The sequence below is a fragment of the Aotus nancymaae genome, unplaced genomic scaffold, assembly GCF_030222135.1.
Source record: "Aotus nancymaae isolate 86718 unplaced genomic scaffold, 86718_ANA_hifiasm-v0.15.2.pri h1tg000041l, whole genome shotgun sequence".
Lineage (NCBI taxonomy): Eukaryota > Metazoa > Chordata > Mammalia > Primates > Aotidae > Aotus > Aotus nancymaae.
In genome coordinates this window covers 23542118-23559056 of record NW_026988455.1, presented here as the reverse complement: position 1 = coordinate 23559056, position 16939 = coordinate 23542118, and the positions used below count along the sequence as shown (strand labels likewise).

The window sequence follows — 16939 nt, the reverse complement described above, 5'->3', positions numbered from 1 at the left end:
GGACTTCTGGGGGCAATTCTGAGCTATCCAGATGTCTGCACACACTGACCCCCTGGCAAATCCTGGGCAGCAATCCTACAGACAAACTATGTGTGCACAGCTGCAGGCCTGCAAAACGACGTGTGGGAGGACCACCCCGCCATGCTGCGACAGTAACATGTGCAACCAGAGGGGATGCTCCTCAATGAGGGGCTGGTTAACAGGCAGGCCAGGAAGACAACACCGTTACAAAGACTAAAGCCGGTCTACACAGACTGCCTGTGAGCGAAGCACACACCAAAGACAGGTGCAGAGCAACGACACTCAAGGCACAACCCACCCGTGTCAACAGAGGATGCGTCAGTCTACACACAAATACACACACACACACAGCCACGGACACACATAAACATGCACAAACACCAGACACAGAGTCACAAGAACACACACAAGAGCACACACAGATGCATACACATGAACGTGGACAGACAGCCAACTGTTAACAGTGGTCACTTCTAAGGAGGAAGAGGACAACAGCCAGGAAACTCAATTTTTCTTTGTTTTTTTAAAAATGAATCATACTTTTATATTGCTTCTGTAAAAAAATTTAATTCATTAAGAGACTATGTTTCATCCATGCTACACTTGTCAGTAGACCGATAATTGAAACCTGCCACATTAATGTGTGGAGCTGTGTGTAATGCAATTTTTCACATGCTAATCCATTTCTTGCCTTGGGTGACTGTTTCTTGCCATACCTTTGACCCTTTTTAATTTACATAAAAAATGAGAAGTGGCTTCTTTTCCCCATATATACTTCATGGTTTTTGTGACAGCAAAGTAAAAATTAACAGAAGGAGCCAGTCCTCCTGGGCTCTCACACTGGAACTCTATTACTAGTTAATACGGCACAGAGTAGATTAAATTGTCCCTGCTTTCAATTACCTTATAGCTAAAGATTCCAAAATGTTTTTTTAATGAAGAGATTAACAAAAAGCAAAACTCAAAGACAAGTGACTTAAGGAAGGAAAAAACACTAACAAAAAATACTTGTAACACAAGTGCCAATTCCTAATAAATAAAGTGATCTAACAAATGTAAGAAAACAGAGCTCCCACCCCAACGGACCAGATAATACATCTAGCCAGTAAGCACAGAAAGAGCTGTTGCCCTAGCAGAAACGCTGTGCTAATTAAAGCCGCCCTATCTAACTGGCAAGATGTGTTCTCATCACGGTCCCATGCATAGGAACCATGACCGTCTACACTGGCAGCAGGACTCTTTAAAAGCCAGCAGAATCAAATCCTTGTGGTGCCCATTCATCATACTTGAGTAGTATGAAAACGAGGAAGAAAATGGGGGTTTCACTTTTGTTTTTACAAATTAAGCTGGTTATTTCTCTCTCCTTTGAAAGTGAAAATGCCTGGCTTGGAATGGACCAAAATCAAGATTAATCACAAAAATGGCCCAAATCTGAGGAGGGTGACCTGGATAGCCCTCTCATTACACCACACCTTACCAACCACCTCCCTGTACCCTCCAAAAGAAGAAAGCAAGATTTCTGGTGTGGACACCAGGGGCCATCAGCCGCAGAGCTGCCATAAGCCCAAGACCCAGCGGGAGAAGAAGCTGAGAGAGCAGGGAAGAATACGGGGAGCGGGAGCAGGGACAAGCAGTGGGAGGGCAGGAACAGAGACAGACCATCCCTGCGGGTGCCCAGCCCCCACCTCCCCACTGCTGAGCCCAAGGGACGGCAGCCAAGTCTGAAGCTTTGCCCCACCAGATATACAGGGACCAAGAGACCAAGCAACCAACCACCTGCCAGATCCAACTGAGGCCTCTACACGTTATCAACTCTGCTCAACTGAAATTACAAATCATGAATAAAGTGGCTTTACCTGTATCTTATGCCTCTTGAAACTTTCCAGTCACTTCTAGAAAGAAGTCTTCAGAAATCTTTGCTGTGGAAATAACAGGAAATAAGGCTGTTTAAGCCCTTAAACTGTCCATCCACTTAAACTCAGCAACACTCCTGGAAAGGCACTGAAAACAAATTATTGTGAGTTTTCTAAAACTTCTAGACTTCCTTAAACCCAGGATCAGCTTGGCTTGTACGTGCTGGGGAAGACAGCGCTGGGGCAGACAGGAGGGAGGGGCTGTGCAACCACCCACCCACAAACAGAGGGGAAGTGCAGCCCAGCCCATCACCCGGTGCTGGAGATGAGCCCCAGGACCTGACCAGGTGCATTTTCTTGCAAAATAAGTCATTCCAGTTAGCAGAGTCCGTGAACCAAAAACCACCATCTAATTGTCTATTAGCTCCAGATACGTATCCTTTAAAATTTATCTTCATAAAGCAAACAAGGAAAAAGCAGAAACACATGTAGCATAATTACAAGAACCAAAGAGCTGCTCATCTTCCTTTATTTTTGGATAGTTGATTTTCAGCCAAACAGAAGGATGTCCACCGTGATGTGGCAAGATTTTCATAGTGTGGCTGTCACTCCTCTGTAGTGTGGGAGAGCAGCCTCAAGACAGGGATTGCAGGGTGCAGTAACAGCACCAACAATTAGATCAAGAGAATCAGAATCACAAAACCAGAGCCATGTGCAGGACTACAGACATTCAGGAGCCGACCCTGATCCCTCCATGATTCTATTAATACAGGAGCCACATAATTGTTAAACCTCGGAATCAGACTCCAGCATATTCTGTGGTGCAGAGGGTTTCTTTTTTGTTGTTTTCCTTTTGCTTTCGGAGCTTATAAGACCACGGCTTTTTTTTGAAGCCAGCTGGGAAGGAGGCGACTCTCCCTGGAAACCCAGGTTTAAAGCCCCCATCCCTCCCACCCAGGCCCCTCACCAGACAGCTTCCTCCTCTACAGATGCCCTGCACACGCCTCCCAGGGAGCAGGACCTTAAACACGGCCATTCAGGCACACAACGTCCAGTCCCCTAACCCCTGGGGGCCAACACATCCTCTGAACCCGGAGCAGGCACCTGGAGTTAGCGAAGGAGCCACCAGGACAGGGATCAGAAACAATCACAATTCATCAGGCCCCACCACAGCGGAGCTTCCAGAGACCGATTCTGGGGTCTTCTCTCCAGTAGCGGATACCTCTTACGGCCAATTTTATAAGCAAAAGTATGTTCACATGAGCGGCTATGAGAATCCTGGAAAAGGCCACATCCATCCAGGAACCAACACCGATATTTCCTGTTGAAACTCCCAGGGCAGGGCTGGGCATTTGGACACAACTGCTGGACAAGCAAAGAGGGAACCCCACACTGCTGTGGGCACCTGCAAAGTGTCACATCGCTTGTTCTCACGAGGCTTTCCTGTCACACGGGAGGGAGAGGGGACAGTGGCCGCCTGGGGACTGTGCCAGAAACAGTTCAAGGCAAAAAAGGCAGGGATTCATACATAAATAAGAAGTTTAGGTAAATAATGTGAACATCAAGGATTTTAAAACTGAAAAACTTCTATTTTCTAGAAATGAAATAAGTCTTTTTCACTTGAATAAAAAAGACCCAGAACTGCTCCTCCTGTGGTTTACGACACGTATCATATTCATGGTAATTTTATAGCATCCAACAACAAATGTCAGCAGGTCTGGGGTCTAATCTCAACAGCCTCCAACAACTCCACCTGAACACTGGCATCCTCGTGCCCTGCCTCCCAGCTGGGGTTCATAGCTAGCCTCCAAAAACAGCTGCCAACCCCGAGATTCCTAAATGGGAACACACTTCCTTCCTTAGTGAACTGCCCATGCCCTGGCCCCACATTGCCTTCACTCTACACGAACACAGTTTGCTTCTTCTTCCTCAGCATGAAACCCCACAGTTATTAGTTACCCTGATGAAGAATGCAAACCCACACTTCTCATGTAATTACTCATCCTGCTGTTTCAACTCGCACCTCCCAACTCCTGACAGCACAGGTAAAAAGAATCCAATGGCCCATTTACCAAAAAGCAACGAAATTAATCAGAAGAGAGAAAAGCATTTCCCTCTCATGGCCTTCACACCCTCTCCTGGTGCACCCCTAAGAGTGAAGGAGAGTGTGGGGCTCCAACACCCAGGTATTTAGTGGCCAGTGATGGCAGCAGCAGAGAATCACAGGCAGCGCCTTCATCTGGCCTCCATCCTGTAGACATGACCTCGCCTTCTGGGCGTCCTCCCTAAGCAAGGACCAGGTGTTCTTCAGCACACAGAGAAGACACAGGTGGGCTGAAGCAAGAGCAAGGGGCTCTGCAATCAGAGGAAGCTGGGTTCTGGTCCTACCTTCTCCAAGCTGTATGTTCCTGGGGGAAGTTACTGAGCCTCTCTGACCCTCTGTTTCCTCATAAAAAAGTGGGCATACTAATAGTGCCTGTCTCATTAGGGTGTTATAAGGATCCATGACTAATCATAGTTAATGCTTCCTGTGCTTTCCTAGGTGTCTGATGCTGTTTAAGCACTAGAAAGCATTAACTATCATTCTTACCACCTGTGAAATGAAGCCAGTTATTCACGCCTAGCAAAGAAGACTCAAGAGAGATACAGCAAGCAGGGTACAGCTGTTCGCACATCTAACGCCCCCTACTGCCAGGGACTGGGGGCTCCACCAGCCTCCTCCTGCACATCCTTGCTCGGGTCCAAAGATGCCCCCATAGACTCCTGGGAGCAGAGCTTAGGAACAGTGACAGGCAGTGCTGCTATTGCTGTGGACACAGAGGGGGTCGTGAGCCTCTTCTGCTCAATCTCCTCATCCTGGCCCAGAAGCAGGTAAGGAAGTTCCAGGGGCAGAGAGCAATGGGGGACCCTCCACTGAAATTGTTAATCCAGCACACACCCCGACTGAGTGGGCATGCATATTACAACACGATGCCACTACACTCTGCTGAGCAGGGCAGCTGATTAAGGTTGGCTACAAAGTGCACAGGGAGGGCCTGGAGGACACGTTCCCACGCCCTGTGGGCCAACATCTCCCAAGAAGCTATTTCCAAAACCTCCGACCCAGCAGTTCTCTACCAAGAATGCAGTGTGGATATACCCCGTGTGTGCGAGATGACTGGTACAAGGTTATTCAACAGGTAAACTCCAAAGACACCCAGAAGTCCATCAGTGTGTGTGTGTCTGTGTAAATGGGTACACACAGATATAGCATAGAACTTTTTGTATACAAATTATGGTACATTCCAGAGGATGGAACATTATGCAACTGTTAAAAAGAATAACGCTGCAATTGTACGAAAGGGCACTCCAGATCCATTGATCGGTAAAATTAGGGTTCCCAAAAATGTGTGTAATATGTTTCCATCTGTGCAGGCACATGGTGTGTGGCCATGTGTGTGTGTGTGAATGGGTGTGCACACAGGTTCATCAGAAGGATGATTCAAGAGATCACAATTTAATCAAGAACCTGCTGGCAGGGGATGCCTATGAAGAGAATTTGATCTGAGAAAGGAGTGTGCTTTATTTTTCATGATTTGGATTCTTTAGAACTATTCAAATTCTTTCCTTAAGCACGTGGTTTTCTAACTAAAATATTTTAAGTCTGATATCAAAAGTAAAATACAGTAACTGTAGAAAATTTGAAAAATTCAAGAAAGGCAAGAGAAACACATTCCTAACTATCTCTAAAAAGGTTATATAGGTTGTAACGCTGATTAAAGTAAGACCCCAGCATGGTGTCTTCTGTACTAACTTTAAGAGGAAGATTTCACCAGAATGGAAATTTTCAAGAACATCAGACAGACATGACATACGTTTCTGGTCTGACTGGCATTTTGTTGGAATTCCTCATTTTAAGAAACTCTGACTCATTTATTCAACACTCACTTCTGGAGGGCATGGGGTGAAGGTGTGAGTCAGCTGAAGACTGTTGACTCCCAGCCCCTGGTCTTTGGCTTGGGGAGGGCAGGCCACAGCAACCGCACAGGAGGGCAGGTGTTGCGGGGGCCTGCTGGCTCTGTAACACAGAAGGTGGGACCTGAAGTCCAAGAAAGAGGCTGGAGCCCACGGGCTGCTGGAGGGGGAGAGCTCATGCGCATCACATCCTGGTCCTGTGTGTTTCTGCCCCACCACATGTGCGCACCCCCACGCTGTTTCTTATACAGTGCCCTCGGCAGCCTGTCACGGCTGTTCAATATTACATAATTAAGTATGATAATGTGGGACATTCAGATCCTTTCCAATTGTAATTCCACTTACAATTCATTTTTCTTTAACCTCCAGCATTACCTGGACAAGAACCTTTTCTGTCTGGAACATTCACGGTGATGTTACAGAAGTCTGGGCACCACACAGAGGGTATTGGGAGATGGTCTTGGGGGAGATCCTGTGGTTCTATCATGTCTGTCTGCTGTTGATGAAAATTTCCATCTTGATGAAACCTCTTAGTAACGTTAGCACAGAAGACACAAGTGCTGGGCTCTTACTTTAATAGTCGTTATAACCTGTATAACCTTTTTAGAGACTGCCAGCAATGTGTTATTCTCTTGCCTTCCTTGAACAGAGGCTCAGGGCTTCTACTGATCACACTGACAAGTTTGCTTCCTTTGTACTGGGAAGGGAAAGAATCACGCATAATTTGCATGATTTATTTTCATTTGAGTCTCTCCTAAAATTTCCAGTTAGTTGAGCTGAAGTCATTTTTGCAAAGTAATACAATCTTTGCTATAAAACACAAGTCACCTAGCTCAAACATTTTTTTATGCTTCTTTCAAGCCTATTAGAAACCTTAATTGCTTATTAATTTCTCCCCCAACTGCGGAGGAAGTATATTGTGGTGGCTGCAGTGCCATCTACGAGGCCAACCTGCCTGGTTTAGATTCCCACGTTGCCACATCCCAGCTCTGTGACCTAGAATAGGCCTCTGCCCCTTCCTATTCCTCAGCTACTGCCTCAGCACCTCCTCTCCCTCAGCTACTCCCTCAGCACCTCCCCTCCCTCAGCTACTCCCTTAGCACCTCCCCTCCCTCAGCTACTCCCTCAGCACCTCCCTTTCCTCCACTACTCTCTCCCCACCTCCCTTTCCTCCACTACTCCCTCAGCACCTCCACTACTTCCTCAGCACCTCTACTCCCTTAGATACTCCCTCAGCACCTCCCCTCTCTCAGCACCTCCTTTCCTTCCTCTACTCCCTCAGCACCTCCCCTCCTTCAGCTACTCCCTCAGCACCTCCCCTCCCTCAGCTACTCCCTCAGCACCTCCCCTTTCTCAGCTACTCCCTCAGTACTTCCCTTCCCCAGCTACTCCCCAGCATCTCTCCTCCCTCCACTACTCCCTCAGCACCTCCTCCTCCCCTCAGCTACTTCCCTGGGAGAGGACAGGACACAGCCCTACCACCAGAGATGAAACTGAACAAATAAGGACTTGAAAGGCAAGGATGTTAAACGCAATATTACAAACAAGCAACAAAATGAGCACTATCCCCATAATGGTGGCCCAAACCACGATGGTTTAACTCTGTGATTTATGCCTAAATCGAAAGTTTCTTTCTAAAGCCCATGACCACCACATCAGCTTTTACTGCTAACCTCAGCTCAATGAGTCTGGAATGATTTAAATCCAAGATGCTTCCATCCCCTGACTCCAAATTCCTTCAAGCCCCTTTTTTCAGAACCCTGCCCCCTTAATTCCTGAGCATTTTCTTTCTCTGACTAGGACCCTTCTCAAACCCTTCTAATCACCTTCCTCACTGGGTGCTGCCTGGCTTTGGGCCCCCGGGCATCCTCTTCCTGTCCTCCCCCCACCTCTGCCCAATGTCCCCTGCTTCCCTCACGCTCATGGTTCATACCACCATCCCTCCTGTAAGGCCTCCACCTGGCTCCTGCTACCTGTAAGGGAATGACCACAGTCTAAGAGCCCCATCTTCTTAAAGCCCTTGTGCCCCAGGCCCCCGTTCCCCCTACACACAGCCATCATGCTTATTTCTTACAAGGCAGCTCGCATCGTACTATTCTTTTGCTCCAAAGCCCCCTGTTTCTCTCCAGGGCTTGTAGAGCCAGGTCCCAGCCCCAATCTAGTGTCCCAAAAGGAAGCCCTACAACTTGATATGTGTGCCTTTTCCACTTTCTGTGGAACGTCGAGAATACACCACCTATCTAGTCCTAGCCCCCTAGATATTCCGATTTAGCAGCTCCCAAGTAAGGCCAGGGTCTGTCCGGTTTCAGAGCAGCCCATGTGACCAGCAGCCAGGACTGAGATCCAGCCTGCACCTGCCAGATTTCCTGCCTTTCCCAGTGTCACCCAAGCCGTGCCGCCTCTGCCAGGTATGTCCCCAGTCCATCCCCAACAGCCACCCACTGAAATCCTGGCTGTCCACTGTGGCTCAACTCGAAGGCCAGGGCAACCTCAGGCCTGCCCCTAGGAACAGATGCCTCCCCTCAGCTGGTCTTCACTCACGGAAAATATAAGCAGGAAGAATAACAAACATCTGCCACAAGGCAAAGGTGAGAAGGTGACTGTTCTACGGGATTCTGCAAGGGTCAGGCTGTGAGTCACCTTGAAGCAGCACATGGCCCTAACAGCGGGGAAGGGGCGACCCATGCCTCCCATGTCCACAGCTCCCTGGCAGGCTCCTCACTAACTGTCATAGCTGAGACCTGACTGAATCCCAGTGTTCGAGAGGCCTGGGCAAGGACAACCTACAAGCCTGTTGCCTCAACATCGGGGGCAGGAATCCCAAAAGCGCAACCCTGTGTCCCCACCAGCTGTTCATTCACCCCACTCCCCCAGCATGCCCCCACTGGAGACAGGTTTTATGGCACTGCTGGGAGGAGAAAAAACAGGCTCAGAAAAATGCAACAATCATCTAGAACCACTGAAAGAGCTGAGACGCCTTCCCTTCTGGGTCTTGCAGTGACCCCAGGACCATGATTGGCGCAGTGCTCTCCAGCTGTGCTGAGGATCCACCTGCCCTGAGCCAGCAGCTTCCTCCTCCAGGGACACCAGGGCAGAAACAGGTCCTTCAGAAACAATGGCTCCTTCTCCTTGCCATCTGCCAGCGGTGAAGACATTGCAGAATCTGCTGGAACTATCTGGAACCCTGAGCTGGTTCAGGACTATGGGTGGCCTGGGGAGGTGCCCGGCACCCAGAGGCATCCTGGTCCCCACCAAGTGTCCACAGGGAAAGCACATGCAGTTTCTCCAGGGGACTGGACCTCCTCCAGGCCAGGATCCTCCTCCTCTGCTGCCCCCAGACTCAGCCCAGCTGCAAAGGCGACAGAGGCCTCCCCGCTCTGCCACGGTGCAGGCCCAGAAGCCTCAGGACAGGCCCCAGTCCAAGTGGGAATTTCTTTTTTTAAAGTCCCAAAACCACCAAATGCCACTGTCCTTGCTTTCATCTATAGTGATTCCTTAAATATATATACTGCAATTACAAAGTTAGGCCAGCAAGACCACAGCTCATAACCAAAATAGAGTCGGCGGGGTCCCGAGTCACCAGGAGGCTCTCCCTCACTATCCAGGCCTCCTCCCCAGGACATGGCTTTTGCCAGCCTTAGCTCCAGCGTGGCAAACCCACCAGAGAACCCCAAGCTCCAGCCAGAGCTCTGCAAAGGCCCCAGCTTTGCCTCACTCCTGGCGGGAAACACCACCATTTCATCATCTGGGGCTGTCTGTTCCCATCTCAAGGTCAGAGTTTAAGGTACTGACCTTAAACTCTGTCTTACCATCATGTGCAGATGCCAGGTGCACACAGCCTCAACCTAATCCACCAGCCCACCAGCCCCCACAGCCCCTGAGCCCACAGGAACCTCCCCTTCGACCTCAGTATCAGAGGAAGCAACTTCAACTAAGCTCATTATTTTGAGACTCTACTACTTCTTAACCATATTCAAACCAAGCCAACTCACTTCCCATCAACAGTGGACCAAGTGGTCACTATGGGCAGGTGACCAGTGTCACGAAAGTGCTAAAAAATAGACAATGTGACAACCACAACACCAGGCTATGACGGTAAGAAGCAAACACTGCAGGCCACACCTGCCCCCTGCAAAGGCCTAAGCCTGTCCCCAGTGAGTTCCTTCTTTGCCACTAAGACAATTACTGCCCATGTGGATGGCCAGAATTTCAATCAATATCTATTTCCAAATCACCAAATGACCCTCTAGCTGAATGTCATGAGCCCAGTATTGGGTCAGAGGTTGACTCACTCTTCTCTAATGACTTATAATCAATCCCCAAGTTCAACTCACTAAATCCGTCCTCCCTTGCAGTGCAAGGGAACTGATATTTCTTCTCCTCTCTTTCAGATGCTTCCAGCCCAAGTGAGGCAGCTCCTCAATTCCCTTCCTGGGGAGTCAGAAGAGGGGGGCAGCCTAAAATGACACAGTCAGTCCATCCAACCCCAAATTGCTGTTGATGCTGGAAGAGGGTCAAATGCATATGGACTAAGGAGGCAGTGTGACCCCAGTGTGATGCCTGTATCAGAAAAACCACAGCCCCTGCCTCCGAGACATCTGGGGCCTGGTGAGTGACCTCTGCTGTCCTCTCAGTGTGAATGGAGCCCAGGTAGGAATTCCCCACTGAGGTAATCAAGTGAACCTCCAATTTCAGGATTCACTCTGCAGCCTCTGAATAGGAACAGACCTCAAGTGCACTGCTAACAGGAACCTGGTCCTATTAACCTGGAAGCCCCTCTCCACTCCAAGCTCAGTAGCATCTGCAAGTGGAATTTAGCCGGGCAGACTTCAAAGCGCCCAAGCCTAAGAGTCTCTGGCCCCGCAGAGCCCCATGCTGGTGTCCCTCCTTCCAACAGGAAGCCAGTTCCACCGCATGTGGGGGTTCTCATTTTCCGAGCAGTGTTTCACCTTCCAATGATTCAGAATGTGTGCAACGTGTTGGGTCACACATGGGGAGGGGAGCTAGTGAGTCATCGTCACTCATTGTCCCACACACAGTCATCTTCAGGTCTGAGAGCTCCAGTGGAGGGGCTACCTGGCCATTGCTCTGTCTCTTATAGAGCCCAGGAAGGAGGCGTGTTTCCCCCAGGGATGCACTCACCACTAGAGTGACCACCTGTGGAAGGACCGCCTGGCTCTGAGGGGTGGGCTCTGCTCTGTAAGCATGGATGGCTTAGGGCTGACCTAAGACGTTGGCTCCAACACCCAGGCCCTTCTCACTGGCATGCGTCACTGAGGGCATGCTGCTGTCCATCTGACCACAGCTGACCTGTTATAGAGGGATACAGCCCCCACACTGAACAATTTCCTGGGCAGGCTCTTCCCAACCCTCTCAGTGGTCACAAGTTCAGGACCACCACTGGCCAGCAGCTTCAGTCGGCCCCTGCCAAGGCCCATGCAGCTTCTTTCTGGGCCTCATATTCAATGCTGCCCAGCACTGCCCAAACATAGTCCCTGCAGGGGAACCTGAACTGGAGGGACGAGAGCCCAGTGCCATGCCCCAGCCACTGGAGAGGGTGCCAGGCGGGCAGCAGAGGGGAGGCACACATCCTCCGTCACAGCCTGCATGAATCTCTGGGCTACAGATATCCAGTCACAGGAACAAAGAAGCACAAGAAACCAGCCCCTTCATCACAGGCAGGAAGAGAGTGAGGCACAGGCATGGAATCTGCTCAAGGTCACACAGTGCAGGGCAGCTCCCAGCCAGTTCCTGAGCACACCTGGGCTGAGCTGCGCTCGTTCAAATCCGGTTCTTAACAGAATCTCAAATTCACCTCAAGCTAGGAGCCTGGTGGGCACTTCATGAAGAGCAAGTTCGTGGGCCCCAGCCGGGTCACAGTGGCCAAGGGACGTATCCAGCCTCCGGAAGCCCAGGAAGCATGCTGTTCCAGAGAAGTGCATGCTACTAACAGGCCATTCCAGAGCGCATGGTGCAATAATTTTTTGCTAGCTTTAAAAAGAAGCACAACAAAGAAATTAAGCAGTTCACAAACTGAAGTCCACATGGTGGATGAGGAGTGGCCAGTTACATGCTCAGAAGAATGCAGCTGTGGGTTTCTGTTTGGGGTCAAGCTGTGTCAAACAGTAGCACTCTGAAAATGCAAATAACAAGAAAATCTCATTAAAAACTCTGTAAACCTGTATGAAAGCCTCCCAAATGGCTGCTTAACCCTGATGGGCAGCTCTGTGGGTAGGAGCAGTCACAATCCTGGCTGAGGAGGACAGGCCTCAGGGTGGGATGGCAAGTCATGCCCAAAGCATCTGCAGATGACAGAAAGTTCTGGAAATATTTCACACAGGAAAGGGAATTACCAGACAGTCCGAACATACACCACAAAACTTCAGAACTAGGGTTGGGCACAGTGGTTCACACCTGTAATCCCAGCACTTTGGAAGGCCGAGGTGGCTGGATCACCTGAGGTCGGGAGTTTGAGACCAGCCTGACCAACATGGAGAAACCCTGTCTCTACTAAAAATACAAAATTAGCCAGGCATGGTGGTGCATGCCTGTAATGCCAGCTACTCTGGAGGCTGAGGGCAGAGAATCACTTGAACCTGGGAGGCAGAGGCTGTGTGAGCCAAGATAGTGCCATTGCACTCAAGCCTGAGCAACAAGAGCAAAACTCTGTCTCAAAAAAAAAATTTTTTTTCAAAACTAGGAGGGTTTTCAGGAATACTCTCCCACTTGCAGGCCAGAAACTCAAAGCATCCGCCCCTGCTCCACAGCAGCTGAAGAGTAAACCCTCCAGACAGCAACCCCCATCACACACACACCATGTCAAAGGGCCCGGACCCTGCTTACTGGGTGAGTTAGATGCCCTTTAAGCTTCAGTGGGAGACAATTGACTGTGACTGCCTCCTTAGGGGTGGCTCCTGTCCAGCTGCAAAACCCACCCAGGACAGGAGCCTGCATGGGGGCAGCAGCCAGGCTGGAAGGATGAACAGCCCACATCTTCCCAGGCAGGGAATAGGACCAGCCACAGTCACTGGGGAGGGGGAAACCGGCCTCTGATGTCTGCAGTCTAGCAGGCATATTTCCGGGGCCTCAGCAACCCCACAAGCTCAGAGGGATGCCCTGCCCAGGGATGTTTATCTCCATGGTGCCCTAACAGTAAAAATCTGTCATCCAAATATGCTCCATCAGGTAGGCCAGGCGTGGTGGCTCACAGCTGTAATCCCAGCACTTCGGAAGACCGAGGCGTGCAGATGACCTGAGGTCAAGAGGTCAAGATTGGGGTTTAGTAGAGAAACTTCGTCTCTACTAAAAATACAAAAATTAGCTGGGGGTGGTGGCGGGCGCCTGTAATCTCAGCGACAGGGTGCCGGTAATCTCAGCTACAGGGATGCTGAGACAGGAGAATCGCTTGAACCTGGGAGGCAGAGTTTGCAGTGAGCGAAGGTTGCACCACTGCAATCCAGCCTGGGCGACAGAGCAAGACTCCATCTGGGGCTAGTAGGGGAATAAAAACAAATATCCACCCATCAGCAACAGGTTAAATTAATAATAGTATTATCACATGCTACACAGGCAGTACAATCCATGCCTGACGATGTTTACTGACAAGTACAGATAAACATTCTATTAAATGCAAAGTGGAGAAGACAAAACAGCACTTAAGTGCAAGCTTATTCATGTAAAAAAAACCAGTCATGAAAGGCCACACCCAGGGAATGGCCTGGCCGGCACGTTCCAGGCTCACTCCCAGGCTGACTGCTAACCCTGGCGGCTCCTGCTCCTGTTCCTGCGGATGAGCCAGCCAGCAGGGGCACACCCAGGGCTGGCTAGAACACCACCCACGAATGCAGGCAGAGCGACCTCCAGGAGGAGGGACACCAAAATGCCAGAACTAATTCTGGGAGGTGGAATTTTAGGGGGCATTTTAAATATCTTCTTTGAATTTTCCTGTATCTGAAATATCTGAAATTTTTTTACTGGAGGCATTTTTCAGTATTGTTCTCACAAACAACTATGTTTTTTCGAAACAACAGCAGTTTCCCCAGATTCTTATTTATTTATTTATTTATTTTTTTGAGACAGGGTCTCACTCTGTCACACAGGCAGAAATGCAATGGTGTAATCATAGCTCACTGCAGCCTCGAACTCCTGGGCTCAAGTGATCCTCCCACCACAGCCTCCTGAGTAGCCAGGACTACAGGTGTGAGCCATCATGCCCAGCTAATTTTTTATTTTTTGTAGAGATGGGGTCTTGCTATGTTGCCCAGGCTGGCCTCAAATTCCTAGGCTTAAGTGATCCTCCTACCTTGGCCTCCCAAAGCACTGTGATAACAGGTGTGAACCACCGTACTCAGCAAGATTCTCTCTTTCGATGGTTTCACCCCAGCAAAAAAGAAGGTGGCCCTGAAGCCCCCAGAGCACATTCCCACCATCCTCAAGGACATGTTCCCGGCCCCTCCCCCTTGGCTGGACTGGGATCCACACAGTCAATACCCTAATATGAGCTCTGGTTCATCTATGCTGTCTTCATCTCTGTGTCCATACCTCAGTGCACCTTCCCTTCTGTGCTGCTCTGCTATGACAAGCCCTGACCTGTCTATCTGTTCCCCCAGGAGAAGCGTGTTTACACAGCACAGGAGCCTGGTGGCACAGGTGCACCCTCTGGGCTCACCCTTACCAGCTGTGCAGCCCTGGGCCGGCCACTTAGCCCTCTGCCCCTCGACTTCCATCTGCAAGACAGAGTCGGCTGCAAAAGGTACTTGGATTATTTATAACACTGCTCAGCACAATAAATGTTAACTACTTATGTAAGTAGTGTAAGATCTTTTAGGCCGACTGACCACACCACGAGTGGCACGGTTATCTCTGTGACCTGTGCATACACCCCAGATGAGTTCCTGGAAGAAATGATCAACCCCTGCGGTGCCTAACTAACTTGAGACATTCTTCTATCGTTTCTTATTCCGGTCTCAATTGACAAGGCCATTGGACTTTGTAACCGACCTTGGTCAACCCTATGACCCCCTCCCAGCTTGCAAAAAACCGTCCTAAACTGTAACTTCTGCAACTTTCTACTGCTTCCCCCAAACCTATAAAACCAACTCCTATTCCTCTGCCCTCCGCTGACTCTCTTTCAGACTCAACCGGCCCGCACCCAGGTGAACAAACAGCCATGTTGCTCACACAAAGCCTGTTTGGGGGTTCTCTTCATTCAGAGCGCATGTTTTAACAAGCAGTATTATTTAAATTTACTACCACATAATGGATTGGGTCATTTTTACCAGATAGTGGAACTGTAACACTGACTAAGCCTGGAGATCTGCAGACAGGACCCTGGGGAGGAGGGAGCTGAGATCTGACAGTTCAGGATAATCAGGGCAGCCATAGTAAGGTCCTGAAACTGCCTGAGGCAAGTGTGAGGACAGCAATAAGACCACTGGCTGCATGGCTCCTTCTGCTCTGAGTGCCCTGCCTCTACCTCTAGTCACCAGTGCAGCGGGGCACACCCTCTGGGGATTTGCACATCCTTGATGGTAAAAATGGATTTGGTCTGCAGCAGATGATACTTAATACCTGTGTGAAAATAAGGTTAAAAAGCAAAAACAACCCCCAACCTCCCCAAACCAATCACAGTGGTTATTACCAAAAAAAACCCAGAACGCAAGTATTGGTGAGGATATGGAAAAACTGGAACTCTTGCACGTTGCTGTGGGAGTGCAACATAGTGCAGCCACTGTGGGAATCATGACAGTCCCTTAAAACATTAGAATAACCATGTGATCCTGTAATTCCACACTGGGTATGTATACAAAGATGTCTCAAAGAGACATGCGTACACCTGTGTTCATGACAGCACTATCCACAAGGGCCAGAAATCTCTTCTGCATCCAGTCGTGTCCTGATAGTGACCCCACCTTTATGGGACAACCTGAAGGGGACCTCTGTTACCATGGTGCGAACACAGCAGCGTTGTTGGGTGTGCACCATGGTTGGGAACGAGGCAGAGCTGGCTCTAGGGTGCTGCTGGTGCATCCTGGGTACAGGGCGAAAGCCAGCTTTTCACAAGAACTTCTCACCTCACTGTCTACAGCAGGCTAGACACACATGTGTGCTAGCCCCTGCTCTAGGGGTATGGATGTAGCAGTGACCCCCTGAGGCTGCCACGAGTCCCATATGAGTGCAAACTGCAGAGACAGCAGCCAGCAGCAGACAGATAGAATGTGGAGCTGCCAGAAGACCTGCCCACTCCCAGGGGGCCAAGCAGCCAGTGGGCCACTGCAGCATGCTCACCACTGACAGAGTCCTTGATAGTGGGGAGGGGTCTCCAATCAGCAGAGAGGGGTTCCCATGACCTCTGTCCAACCAGCAGCCACTGCAGACTGTGAACACAGCTGGTGCCACATGCTACGGCCTTCAGAGCCCATGGTATCTGTCCTGATGGGGACTGTGCACAGGCACAGCAGGTCAGATGCAGCCACCTCTTGGCATTTCACTTAACGCCCTCTGCGAGGGATCTCTGCCCCTGCACATGGCTGAGTACAGGCTTCTGAAAGAAGCAATCAGAGTCTGTCCAAGTACAGGGTGGATATCACCCAGGGCAGAAGCCCAGAGGGTCACAGGGTCCAGGGGCAACAGGGTGACACAAAGCCCTCTGCTGTCACACTACACACAAGAGCACCGCCCGAGGTGCAGATTGTCCCAGGGCTGAGACAGTATCTTTCAAAGGCTCTGGATGCTGGTACTAGCATACCCCAGCAGCTCTGCACTACATGTGGGTCACACTGGGCAGCTCCAGCCAGCGCCACTACTCCCCTCTGGGCTGGGTGGCATGGACACTATGAAGAGCTGCAGAAGCCTCCATGCAGATGTGAGCAGGAATCTGTGCATGACTCACACATAGCACTTGGCATTCGTGGACTGCCTCACTCTGGGGAGAGATGCTGTGACACATGGGGCATACCAGGAGTGCCAAGTGACGTGGATCATGCACACCACATTGTCTCCAGCTGTTCATGTTTTAAGACCTGCCAGACCTTGGCCCCGGAGCAGCAGTAATGTGCAACAAGGTCTAACCCGTCTACCCGGTCACCCAGTGCCACCCGGCTCCACGATGC

General features: G+C 50.1%; 1 protein-coding gene across 14 annotated transcripts in view; it reads right to left on the bottom strand.

The window, feature by feature from the left end:
* Positions 1-16939, bottom strand: part of SEMA4D (semaphorin 4D) — a 128722-nt gene that overhangs the window by 52717 nt on the left and 59066 nt on the right. For 7 of the 14 annotated variants that reach the window (XM_021671892.2, XM_064361589.1, XM_064361586.1 and 4 more), the window contains one exon: positions 1878-1940. The exons of 3 other annotated variants lie outside the window; for them this stretch is intronic. The gene's annotated coding sequence lies outside the window, so the exon portion shown is untranslated. Of the gene's footprint in view, positions 1-1877; positions 2217-16939 lie in introns of those variants that run through there. 4 more of the 14 variants (XM_012463212.3, XM_012463224.3, XM_012463269.3 and 1 more) reach the window with 2 other exon arrangements.